The sequence below is a fragment of the Mus pahari genome, chromosome 21 (assembly GCF_900095145.1).
Source record: "Mus pahari chromosome 21, PAHARI_EIJ_v1.1, whole genome shotgun sequence".
NCBI classification, from domain to species: domain Eukaryota; kingdom Metazoa; phylum Chordata; class Mammalia; order Rodentia; family Muridae; genus Mus; species Mus pahari.
In genome coordinates, this window is record NC_034610.1 from 42699099 (window position 1) to 42710727 (window position 11629).

Consider the following 11629-nt stretch of genomic DNA (forward strand, 5'->3'; position numbering starts at 1 on the left):
AAAAAGCATCAATACTACAGCTTTTTCATGTTGCAGTCTAAGGTCAGCTTAATTTTTTTTATGACTGGAGCTGGCAAGAGTCTGCTCTTCAAAGAGATCTTGCCTGGTTTGTTTCTTGCCGTCTGGTGGAAGGCAGCACCCTTGTCCTGAGTTTCTCTCTATAATCAAGGTGAGGACCCTAGCCCATCAACCAACGAAGGTCATTGACAAAGACTAAGGTTCTGTTTGGCGGGGTGGGAGGGGAAGGGGTTGTCGCTTTGTTTATTTGAGACAGACTTTCACAGAGCAGCCCTGCTCACCTTCTAAATGAGGAATTAGCAGGGAGAACAACTTCTTCTTCTAGGCTAGCTAGATGCCAGGAACCCTCTGTGAGATTCTGGGAAGTTCCAAGGTCTCTATCTGCCTTTGTGCTTTCAAAGCTGGGGGGTTAGTGACACCCCAAGATGATTCCTTGGATGCTTAGCCCAGAACGACATCCACCAAGATTCACTGTAAGATCATTATCAGGAGACCCTCAACTTGGAAATGTCGGTGACATCAAAGCAAATCTTAGAGAAAAAAAATAACTTTACTAGAGTTTGTTACATTCACAGTCACTACTTTCTGCAGTATAATTCATGGCTAGTGTGGTATTTTTCCAAGGGCAAAGAAACTCTTCTCTAAAGTACCTGATGTGCTATGCAGAAAGGGAAATTCCTTCCTGTCCTATGAGAGACGATATTGATTAATTTTTTAATTTTAATTAGCTAAGTGACTTTTTTTTCTGCAACATTAATAGGAACTTATCCTTATGTGAATTTGTTCAGATTAGAAAATAAGAAAATGTTTACCATTTTGAATCCAGGATTCCACAATTCAATCCCTCTTAAAGATGAAATAACCCCATGCTTTATTTATTTTTAAAGGACTTTAAAAATAAAGTTTTAGAAGTTATCGATGCCTATTTGTGAAATATATGGTTTTCCTCTAATATACAATCATGACAACAGTTTGTGTAGTTTCCGGGCTGACGGTAGAGTCAGCCCTGAGAGTGTCCATGAATAAAATATGACAGTTCCAGTGGCAGAGTCTAAACAGGTATTCCCTACTTCTACTTCAATTCAGGGCTGGATTAAGGTCTCTAGAATTCTGGGAGTAAAATAGATTCTGCTGGCATGGAAAAAAAAGATGTCTATGTTTTATATTAAGATTTAGACCTCACATGTTTGGAATCATTGGTTGTGGATGCCATTTTTCTGCCTTCTTATAGGGAGTCTCACAAAAGTTGTGGGGAGGTAGCTGGAAATCAGTAAAGCTGATAGGGTTAGAGGGGTGACTCAGGGGTCTTTGAAGTCCAGTTCAGATCCTGGTTTGGGGTAGAGCCCGTTAGTCTAGACTTAGGTGTTGCACAATTGTAGTGTTCCTCTGTTTAACAGTACAGTAGATACACTGTGACTCTAGGCACAGCCTCGGCCAGGGAGGCCCGTGCTCTGCCCAGGAACTCTTTCTAATTCACAACTTGAAACTTGGAATGAACAACTTATAACTTTCTTTTTTTTTTTAATTTGGAGAATTAACATTAGACCATATCGTGTTCATCTTGTAGGCATCGAAGGACCCTTTTTTGTTTTGTTTTCTTTTGTCCTTCTCTAATAGTTCAGTACAACAACCAACTTAGAATCCTAGCAAGCTGGGTGCTTCCTAACATCCATCAAGAGATCCCTCGTGAACACAACCCTTGGTGTACAAGGCATAACTTTCAAGGCTGACTTGTAAGGAAGAGCTTTCCCAAGAACAGGTGGATGTCTTCTGGCTTTGCACGCAGTCCTGCAGAACCCAGTGCACAACAGCAAAACCAAAAGGATGTCAGGAAGGCAGAGCACCCAGCAGTTCCCCCACCTCACACAGATGGCAGCAGCAGCAGGAAGCACAGAGGATCTGCAGTCCCAGCAGAACCCACCATGGAACATGGCTTTGGTAAGGGATGCTGTTGGGGAAGACTCCACCTGGATTCCACTTGACATTGGTTAGTTGAGAGAGAGCCATGCCTAAGAGAGATAGTTGAGGAAATACAATGAGGCCTGCTATCCTTTGCTCTAGGGCTAAGATGTGTAAGACCGTCTTTCAAAGTAGTAAACCACAGGTCGGCCTACAAGGAAGGTTTATGACTCCCAGTCTGCTTCTGGTTACTAGTGGCAACCCCATATCCTCTCCAGTTATGGGGGTGTGGAGGAACTGCCAGACATCTGCAACTGGTTTAGACTTGGTCTGAATTCCCCCAGGAAGTAAAGTCTTTGTGTGTGTGTGTGTGTGTGTGTGTGTGTGTGTGTGTGTGTGTGTGTGTTAGGGGAGAGGCAAGGCACTATCACCCATCAGTTGCCTAATTACTGGGGTGGGTGGGGGGACCTGAGGAAGTAGGTGGCTTGTTGTTAAGGAACTTGGAGAAGGTGGTTCTGTTTTAGTGTACAGCATTTGGTTGTAAACTATGTTAAAAAAGAAAACACACTTTCCCTTAGCAACCATGTCTGGAGCTGTACTTGAGGCAGACGAGAACACAGCTGGTTGCAATTCCCCTCATTTTTGCTGAATTTCTGTGTTGTTGAATACAAAGATGGTTTTGACTCCTGCAAGTAGGGAGGGGGGAGAGTCTGAAGTAGCAAAGGGAGGAAGGAGTTCTGGCACAGTGACTCAGTGTGGTACAGAAGAGGACAATTTCACCAAGCCACCACACACAGGGCACTCTCTGGCAGAATTATGAACACGCTATTGTAAGCACAGCCTCCTCAGACCCATTGCCAGTACTCTTGGTTCTTCGAAGCCTGGAGTTAGAGGAAAACGCCAGTCATGAAGCCTCAAGCCTGGAATCACAGCACTTAAGAGACCAGGACAAGGAGATGACTACCAGTTTGGGGCTAGCCTAGGCTACACAGTGATTTCCAGACTAGTTTTAACTACACAGAGTGAATATCTGTCCTAAACAATTGAGTTCAAAACAAACAAATAAGCAAAAACCACAGTCCAAGAAGAGCTTATGAGACCATGTCCTTCTGATTACTATATATTTATTTCTAAAAGTCCACTTATGTTAAGTGTACAGTTTGATAAGTTTTGGCAAATGTAGAAATGCAAGCAACCACCATAACAAATAAAGCATTTAACAATCACATCACTAAAAAATTTCTACGTGTCTGCTTATTGTCACCTTGCCTTACAGCAGATACCAGGAAAATTATATGGTTTGTTATGTATCTTTTAGTGACTGGCCTCCTTTATACAGCATAATATTTCCATTTAAAGTTAAAACCTGTAGAATAAAATAAATAAATCTGAAAAAAAGAAGAATGTTTTAAAGGGCCCAGTGCGATGGCTTTGCAGTTAAGAACACTTGATATCCTTACAGAGGACTAGGATTTAAGTCCAGGACCTACATGGCCGCTTACAACCATCCATAATTCTAGTTCCAAGGAATCTGGAGCCCTCTTCTGACTTCTCTGGGTACCAGGCATGTACGTAGTACGCAGGCATACTTGCAAGCCAAACGTCCATATACATAAAAGAAAACAAGTCTAAATGTTAACATTCCAGTCTTTGAGGTGGCCCAATGGGTATGGGCACTCATTCCTAATCTAGTGAAGCCTGGGACAGAGAGAGCAGAAGGGGAGAACCGATTTCTGAAAGTTGTCCTCTGAAATCCACATTTAGGCTTCTTCTCATGACACGCACAATAAATAAACAAATAAATGAATGTAATAAAAATGTAAAGTTAAAGCCTGTGTTGGTGGAAACTTAGAAGGTCACTCCACTTTAGTAAAGAGCAACTTGCTACTTTGTAGATGTCACAATTGTTTGTTGAATGTTTGGAGTTACTTTTAGCAACAGTTTTGTGCATGGGAGTGTCAACCTTTGTGCCACATCCACTCCAGTAGTGACCCACACGACAGGCCCAAAAGCCTGGAAGCAGTCCCGAGGCAAAAAGTTCATGGAAACTTAGTCTCCTGGAACTGTGGCATCCTGTATAACGAATGCTCCAATAATGTCCTTGCTTTAGTCGGTGAACGAATCTGTGTGCTTTCCCTCAATATTGTTTTACTATAGGTGTCTCCAAGCAATGACTTGCCAAATACCTAAGCAAAATTGAACTTTGTTTCCAGGCCTTCACCAATGCCCTAGGTAGTCCTTAAGCCAACCCTGGGATTGGAATTCAGTAAGAATGTTGCCTATTCAGTGACATTCAGAATTACCTCTAGTATTATAAGAGAGATAGTGAAAGAAATAAGTAAATTTAGAATTCTTATTATAGTTATGTATGGCAGACTACATTGCATATTAGAAGAAAGTTGGTGAGTTCTTCTGACAAATGGAGATTCCCTACAGATACTTAAAAGAGAAGCCAAGTTACTCCCATATGCAGGAATTTACAATTATCTAGGAAGAAGGAAGGTTTTTTTGTTTTGTTTTGTTTTGTTTTGTCTCTGTATAGACCAGGCTGTCCTGAAACTCACTTTGTAGACCAGGCTGGCCTCGAACTCAGAAATCCGCCTGCCTCTGCCTCCTGAGTGCTAGGATTCATGTGCCACCACGCCTGGCTCATGCCTAGTGATCTTAATAATAAGAGGGAAAATAAAAAGGAAATTTTAAAGGAAATTTCTGTGACCTTTTAAAAAATTTGGCATAGGATTAAAAACCCTCTCTGTTAAAAAAATTCTCATGTGTAGGGAATTATTCAAATGATGAAACTAATACTTTAAAGTTTAAAATAATATACACATTAGAGGGTTTGCTTCTTTGTAAATATTTATCTGGTCAGGCCTGTGAATTTCCCATGTTTCCGTTATAGAAACTGAAAAAGTTCAGAAGTTAAATGGCAGTGACAGTTCTACCATGTGGGAATGTGTTAATTCCATACTTAGAGATTGGGAAGTGCCAGGTTTTGTATTATTATGTGTTATGTAATATGCATGTATTCACACAATTAAAAACTTTAAAACTTACCAGGAGTCATTTGAGCAGTGCATTCTACTTCTTAGGGTAAAATTTGTTAATGTAAAATATCTTAGTTGTTTTTTCTGTTGCTCTGATAAAACAGGAAAAAAAAAAAAAAAAAAAACCTTTGGAAGCAAAGGGTTTATTTTAGTTCACAGTGCAAACACCATCTCTCCCCATGAGGAAGTCAAGTCAGGAGGAGATTGAACTGGCTGGTCGGTCACATCACACCCAAATGAGAGGGGGCAGCAGGGGGGTGGGGGGAGGGGAAATGCATGCCACTGCCTGGCTGCCTGGCTGCCTTTCTCCATTTGTACAGCCCAGGGAATGGTGCCGCCCACAGTAGAGGCATTTTCCCACGTCAGACAACAAAATCAAGATCCTTTCCCAGAGACATGCCCAGAGGACCATCTCCCAAGTGAATCTAGATCCCGTTGAACTGATGACACTACCCACCATGCAGATGACTTAATTGTCACACCTCCTTCTCCCTGCACCTTTACACTTCCATAGTGAGGAACAGCAGAGTGACTCCTGGTGGGAAGGTTTTGCTCCTGTCATCTCTTTTTGAATATCTTCATCCTTTTTATCATAAGCAATCACCTTATGACACTTGCACCAAATTCCCCACAAAAGGTAACAATGTTAACATCCCCATGTTAGACATTTTTTTTCTTTTGTCTTCAATTCACATCTTTCACTTCCTACATTTTAAATTTCCAGCTTGATAACTGCATTTTCATCTTTGTTGACCAATTCTTTCTTTGTCTCATCCATATTTTTAAGGTTCCCTGTAAATTTCTCAGTAACAAAGAGGAAACTTCTTTAAAATGGTATATAGGCGAACGTAATCTGAGATGCCTAGCAACCAGTAGCCACTAGGAATTGGAAAAACTAATAGGGATGACTCCAACTCCTGATATATACCTGTTATTTGCTGGATGCTTCGGGGACTAACAAACTAACACTGCAGTGAGCAGCTTCTAGAATTAGTGATGAATAATATGCTATTGTAGTTTAGGTATGAGCTCTGTTGTTTGAAAACTGGCATGGTGTTTGGGAACTCTGGCCTATTCATTCTAGAACTTGTTCCACAAAACAAAAACAAAAACAAACCCAAAACCAAACTGAAAGAAGCAAAGCAAACAACAAACAGAACGTCTGACCTGTGTTTCCTTGAAACTCATGAGATATTCAGAAATGTGTTGGCTGATTTTTGGAATATCTGCAGATTCTCTCGGGTCCTGTTTTCTGTTGCCTTTATTTTTATTCTAGCTTGGCAGAGGTCACAGGACATGCTCCGCATCATAAAAGGGCTTTAAACATGTAGATACATTTTGTGGTCCAGCATGTGATCGGCATAGCAGATGTCGCATTCGTGTTTGCAAAGTCTGCTCTGATTTTATTGGCCGTAGCATCCCTTCAGGCCAAGTGGGCTGATGGTGCTGTAAAGCTCACTGGGTCTTTACCCTTTAGTTTCCTGTCGAGCACTAAGAGAAAAGCACTATCCACATTTTTTTGCACCTGTAGTTGGGAGTTTCAATACTACTTCTCATAATCAATCCTTAATGGTTTTTATTATTAATTTTTCAACTGTCCTGAGAATTGAACCTAGGACCTCGAATCTGCCAAGCAAGAGCTCTACCGCTGAACACTGTTCCAGCTGTTTTAGTCTAATTTGAAGTCTATAATTGTTAGTAAACATTTTTCAGATAGTTATGTGTTCTTGTTGAATTGGCTACCATCATTATGAAGTGGCTTTGCTGACCTCTAATTTTTTCTGATAGTAACCAAAATCAGTCCCTTTCTAGAGGTTTCTGTTACAAGTTCTCTCATATTTCTAGAGGTTTTTTTTGTTTTGTTTTGTTTTTGTTTTTTAAGACAGGGTCTTACTAGGTAGCCCTGACTAACCTTGAACTAACATCTGCCTTGGCGTCCCAAATGCTGAGATTAAAGACGCATGTCAGGATGCCCACCCCAGCAGTCCCTTTACTTTTAAACTTTCTGGATCTCAGTTGTTTAAGGGGCATTTTCTATAATAGCTGGTAGTGGGCCATGGGTTTCTTTTATAAAATCAGCAGTCTTTCTTTGCCTTTTAACACCAGTGGAAACAAGCATAAGAACATGGAAGCCAAATGTAATATGTAGACTTTTTACTTTTAGTGTAGTTTTTAATAAAATTATATTTATGTCTACCACCCTAACTCTATTTTTCTCATTTGTTCCTTATTTTTCCCACTCCCTCAACTATTTCTCAAGATTAGGGCTTACTTTGTAGTCCAAGCTGGGCTGGAATTGAGGACAATCTCCTGCCTCAGCCTCCAGAAGGATGTGGTTCTAAGTGCGAGCCACCTTGTCTGACTCCCCTTTTCTCCTTTCACAATGAGTATGCAACTTATGTAATTGACTTATTCGCTATACATTTCTGTTTTGTGAGGGGTTTTATTATGAACATGGAAACAGCATGACCCCACGGCAGTACATTTCCATTGCCTCCTGACCCTGTAGCAGTGCACTTCCGTTGCCTCCTGACCCTGTAGAAATCACTTTCACTCCTTCCTTCCCATCCTCATCCCTCTTTACATGCTCCTAGGTTCTAAACTTTACAAATTAGATAGTCGGTTTTTTTTTTTTTTTGCTTTAAATAATTATCTTTGAATAATTTTATACATGAATTTAGTGTGTGTGTGTGTGTGTGTGTGTGTGTGTGTGTGTGTGTGAATAGTACATTTGTAGACACCAGAGGACAACCTCTGAGAAGTGACTGTCTCCTTCCACATTGGGATCGCTGGGATTGAACTCACATTACCCAGTTTCTTTGGCAAGCATCCCTACCCACTAAACAACCTTGCCAACGCAGAATAGCTTTCCGTATGGTGAAAAGTCTTATATTTACATGCTTCTCGTTCCCAGCATTTCTCTTTGTAGATTACACTTTTGTTTAAATATATACTTTCTAGATAATTTCATTGTACTCATCATCTTAGGTCCAAAAGAATTTTATTTTGCCACTTTAGAGATGTGACTGTATTATCGTCTATCCCAATTTCTTCTGATGATACATTTGTGGCATGTCGTATCAATGTTCCCCACTTTCTCTGGTGGTTGTAATGTTTTGTATGTATGACAGATGTTTAGCAATTTAACTATGATGTTTTATCTGTGCTATTGTTGAGAGAGGCCCAGAATGGTGGCAATTAGAATAATTGAAGTTTAGGGACAATTCTCTTAGATACACACATATGTGTGACCAGCACTTGTTTGCTTCTTTTACCCTTGTCTGAGACTGAGCACACGCAGCAGACTGCTTGATGCTGTGTCTCAGCACTGAGCATGGCTAATGTTTATGTGTCCTTACTTTTTGAATCACAGATTACACGTTTATGTTCAGATTCACAGATCTGTTAGCGTCTGATCTGCTATAAGGTCAAACAGTTCCCGTTCTCTATGTTGGACTTCGGTTCTATAACAACCTTCTTATTTTTTTTTATTATTATTTTCTTTATTTACATTTCAAATGCTATCCCGAAAGTTTCCCATACCCCTCCCCCACCTCTGTTCCCCTACCCACCCACTCCCACTACTTGGCCCAGGTCTTGCCTTGTGCTAGGTCATATAGAGTTTGGAAGACCAAGGAGCCTCTATTCCCACTGATGGCCGATTAGGTCATCTTCTGCTACATATGCAGCTAGAAACACAAACCCAGGGGGTACTGGTTAGTTCCTGTTGTTGTTCCACCTACAGGGTTGCAGCCCCCTTCAGGTACTTGGGTACTTTCTCTAGTTCCTCCATTGGGGACCCTGTGTTCCATCCAGTAGCTGGCTGTGAGCATCCATTTCGGTGTTTACCAGGCACTGGCATGGCCTCACAAGAGGCCGCAATATCAGGGTCCCTTCAGCAGTATCTTGCTGGCATGAGCATTAGTATCTAGGTTTGGTGGCTGATGATGGGATGGACTCCCGAATGGGGTACTCTCTGGATAGTCCATCCTTTCATCTTAGCTCTAAATTTTGTCTCTGTACCTATAACCTTTCATGAGAGTTATGTTCCTTATTCTAAACAACCTTCTTATTTTTTACTAGTTTTATTTTTTATTCAGAGTTACATTTTCCATTAACATGCACACCATGGCAACAACTATTTTAAAACCTATTTTATTTTTTATTCATGTAGAAATGTGTCTGACTGTATGAGTGTATTCTGCATGTGTCTGCATGGCGATGAAAGTCAGAAGAGGATGACAGATCTCTTGGGGCTGAGCCACTTAGTGTGGGTACTGGAAACCAAACATGGATCCTCTGGAAACTCAGCTCTGCTCTGACCCACTGAGCCACCACTCTAGCCCAAAATTACAATCACTTCTTCAAAACCTTGTATATTAATTTTATCACTTATGTCCACTCTTTCGATTGATTGATGATTCTCTTGATTGTAGACTGTATTTTACTGCTTTCCTTTCATATGCCTATTTATTTTTTTTATTGAATATTAGACCAGAAAAATCCTATTGTTAATGTTCACTTTAAGGATGCATCACAGGCAGCAATCAGTTTGATATTATAGACTTGTTTCTGACCTTCCTTAGCTTGGGTAAAGAATGGTCAACCCTTGCTAGCTGCGTCTTCCTAGCAGGATAGGACACTTTTATGGCATCTGGCTAAAGCTGGCTGCTCAGTTGTATTCTGGGTGGGAGTAAAAATCCAAACAGTCCCAGATTGTCTTTCGCTTTTGAAGTTGCGCAGCTTGTATTCCGTTTGTTATTCTTCTCTACCCTCATGGAATTTCAGATTGTATTAATTCTAATGCATATGAGTATTCAAACAAAGGGCATGTATTCAGGTCTAAGGAGATTCTTGAATGAGCATAGTGTAACTTCCTACTCTTTGATGCTTTGCCAGATAGATAACCAAGAGATGCCTCTGACTCACTAGAGTTCTGTATTTGTCTTCTCTATTCAGAGAAGGCCACCAAACACTTCTTAGGTCTTCTTTTCCTGTGACCTGAAAATTGCCACCCTGCAGAAAACTGGGACAATCAGAGGGTCAGGCTGATTCTTGCTCTTAGACCAGGACCACAAACTCTCTGTGTTTGCTGATCAGTATGTGCAAAGTTGTTGAAAGAGTTTCATGTGTGGCTCTGGCTCTTTATCAGAGAAGAGCTGTCCTGTTATAGCCTTAACTTTGTGAGCAAAGAGAGAACCATTTTATTTATTTTTGTAAAGAGAATTAAAAAAAAAAAGGCCTGACCTGAATACTAATCATTAAATTAATAAATAGTCTTGAATTCCTACTTGAACTTCACCTACAAAAGGCATATGAAGGTAAAACTTCATTTGCATAATTCAGTTGCATAACCTCATTCTTTCGTTATTGTTGTCCACCTTTCCTTTAAATCTTCACTTAAATGTCCCTTCCTGCAGATAACAGCGGGGAGCAAAGCCTGTAGCATTGCCTGGTCTTATAGTCTAGTAGGACTGTAACTACTAACTAGAGAATCATGCAAATCATTAGCTATAACTTAATGGTAAGTTTTGAGACAGTGAAATCAGAGGGGTTTAGCTAGGTAACCATTTCAACTTTGATACAGTGTAAAGGACTTTAAGAAATGGGGCATTTAAATTGAAGGCCCCAACCTAAACATAATAAAAGCAATCTACAGCAAACCAGTAGCCAATATCAAAGTAAATGTAGAGAAACTCGAAGCAATCCCACTAAAATCAGGGACTAGACAAGGCTGCCCACTTTCTCCCTACCTATTCAATATAGTACTTGAAGTCCTAGCCAGAGCAATTTGACAACAAAAAGGGGATCAAGGGGATACAAATTGGAAAGGAAGAAGTCAAAATATCATTATTTGCAGATGATATGATGGTATACGTAAGTGACCCTAAAAGGTCCACCAGAGAACTCCTAAACCTGATAAACAGCTTCAGTGTAGTAGCTGGATACAACATTAACTCAAACAAATCAGTGGCCTTCCTCTACACAAGGATAAACGGGCTGAGAAAGAAATTAGGGAAACAACACCCTTCACGATAGTCACAAATAATATAAAATACCTTGGTGTGACTCTAACTAAGAAAGTGAAAGATCTGAACGGATCTTCAATTCTCTGAAGAAGAAATTGAAGATCTCAGAAGATGGAAAGATCTCCCATGCTCATGAATTGGCAGGATTAACATAGTCAAAATGGCCATCCTGCCAAAAGCAATCTACAGATTGAATGCAATCCCTATCAAAATTCCAATTCAATTCTTCACTGAGTTAGAAAGGGCAATTTGCAAATTCACCTGGAATAATAAAAAACCTAGGATAGCAAAAACCATCCTCAACAATAAAAGAACCTCTGGTGGAATCACCATGCCTGACCTTAAACTGTACTACAGAGCAATTGTGATTAAAAAAAAAAACAAAAACAAAAAAACTGCATGGTACTGGTTTAGCAACAGACAGGTAGATCAATGGAATAGAATTGAAGACCCAGAAATGAATCCACACACCTAATCCAAATGCATCCATATTTATGTTCCCAGAAATAAGCACAGTGCCTGGCAGATAGCAGATATTCAGTGAGATACCACTCACTGAATGGCAGACGGATGCCTGGATCAAAACATTCCAGTACTCATGGCCAAACCACAAGGGGGAAAGACCAGTAGCGTGACTGA